The sequence below is a fragment of the Octopus bimaculoides genome, chromosome 14, assembly GCF_001194135.2.
Source record: "Octopus bimaculoides isolate UCB-OBI-ISO-001 chromosome 14, ASM119413v2, whole genome shotgun sequence".
Classification (NCBI taxonomy): Eukaryota; Metazoa; Mollusca; class Cephalopoda; order Octopoda; family Octopodidae; genus Octopus; species Octopus bimaculoides.
Genome location: NC_068994.1, coordinates 12471012 through 12473140, shown reverse-complemented (window position 1 = coordinate 12473140; position 2129 = coordinate 12471012). Strand labels below are relative to the sequence as shown.

Below are 2129 nucleotides of genomic sequence, written 5' to 3'. Positions count from 1 at the left end.
AAGGGGAAGGAGAGGGGGAAGGAGAGGAGGAAGGGGGAAGGAGTGGTATATAGAGAAAATGGGGAGGTGTAGAGAAATATAAGGTAAAAGGGAGAGGGAAGCAATGGAGAGGAAAAGTGTGGTAGGTTGGGACAATGTTGACAAAATGGGGAAGTGACAATTTGGTTTCAAGGTCACTGTTAATGCCAATTTTAAAATATTTACTTACTTAGACATAACTTTTAATTTAATTTATGCACATGGATAAGTTCTACCCTTACTGCAAGCCCAATAAGGAAACCATCTATATCAACAAGAGTTCCAACCATGACTCAAAATATGCTGTGGACAATGTAAGTAGATGTGCTTCTAACTTGTCCTACAAAGGAAACCAATTTTGGTAGGGCTGTTTTCTACCATCATAATAGAGCATTTTGTAGGGGTGGCTTTAGTGATAGAGTGAGATATAGAGAATTAACTTTTCCCATACACAAAGAATTGATACTAAAAAAGTAATATGGTTCAACCCACTATATAGTCTAAATGTATCCATAAACATAGTAAGGTGCTTCCTATCCAGTGAGTAAACCCTTCTCCACCTAACATAAATATAGTAAGATTTTTAACAAGAACACAGTCAAGATTAGTTACCATTGTGTCAGTTATATAATGACTCAGATCTTAAACCACAACACAGCAGTCAGTTACAACCTGCCTCACACTTGCACAAGTGTAATTGTAAAGTAGCAGCTACCTGTCCACTCATTAACAAATATCTCTCAAAAGACAGTGCAGAAAGCAGATGTACAGCACAGTAGCATTCTGAGTAGAACATATATTGGACGCTGGAGAATACCTTCAAGTTCCACTTCACACAGTGTATGCACGCATTCAGACTCAGTAATGTGTGGAACTTCACCTCTCTGTCTAAATACATAGGGTAGTTGAAATACAGAGGTATAGAAAACACTTCTTTAATGTGTAGCACTGCTAGCAAGTCTTCATCTTGTATCACCAGGGTAACTATATTATCATAGTAGTTTACAACACTATAAGTAATAGTAGCAGTTGCAGTGCATATAGTGGTGACATTCTACTGTGTTGCTACAGTAACTTTAGTAATTATCTCTCCATCACCATAACATTTTAGCAGTAGATTCATTTATACAGACAGTACTTTGGTGTGTGTATATGTATGGTAGGCTTCCTTCAGTTTCCACTAACCAAATCCACTCAGATGGCTTTGGGACAGAACTGGAAAAGAAAGTGGTTGGGAAACAAATTTTTTAACACAGAACTATGCACACACACACACATATATATATATACACATATAGGGTAAAATGAGCCCACTTCGATCATGAATGACCATAGGATTGCACCTAGGAAGTTACCCTCCAAGGCACAAGTCCAGGCAAAGTTGTTTGTGTAAGATCAGCAGTCGCTCATGCATACCAGCCTCCCCTCTCCGCGCCACCGATGTCATCCAAGGGAAAGACAAAGGCCGATACAGCTTGGTACCAGTGACATTGCAACTCATTTCTACAGATGAGTGAACCGGAGTAACATGAAGTAAAGTGTCTTGCTCAAGAACACAACTCACACACACACACACACACTTAGATATATGGTAATTAAATTTGTGGAAGTCATTTATCAAGCCACAAAATTGTTAGGTTACACTCCAAAATTAAACTGTGTCAGTGACCAGGTCACAGTTTAACAGCTTTGTATGTGATTTAATGGCAAGCATGGCTTACCTATGAAGATGTAGTAGCTTTAATTTCAACATACAACCTCAAACAAAGTCACTATTGAGACATCTACAACTCTCTCTCTTTTTCTCTTTAGATATATATGTACACTGTGTGCGTGCACATATATATATACATGAGAAAGAGAGAGAAAATTGTAGATAAGTGTGAATGCATGAAACTCTCAGCCCTTGAGTCACTCTGTACCTTCTGCTGGTTATTAATAATAAAAATACACACACACAATATGAGGAGGTGCTGAAAAGTTCCTAGCTTTGCGTAAAAGAAAATACAGGAGAATCAGTTAATTATGGTTTTATTCAACGCATTCCCTTCTCAGATTCACACACTTATTGCAGCAGTTCTTCAGTTTTTCTAAGCCCTGTAAAAGAACAC

At 38.1% G+C, this 2129-nt stretch overlaps 1 protein-coding gene across 1 annotated transcript in view; it reads right to left on the bottom strand.

Moving 5' to 3' along the window:
- LOC106872619 (regulator of telomere elongation helicase 1) overlaps positions 1 to 2129 on the bottom strand; it is a 76576-nt gene that overhangs the window by 16989 nt on the left and 57458 nt on the right. The gene's annotated exons all lie outside the window — the stretch shown is intronic.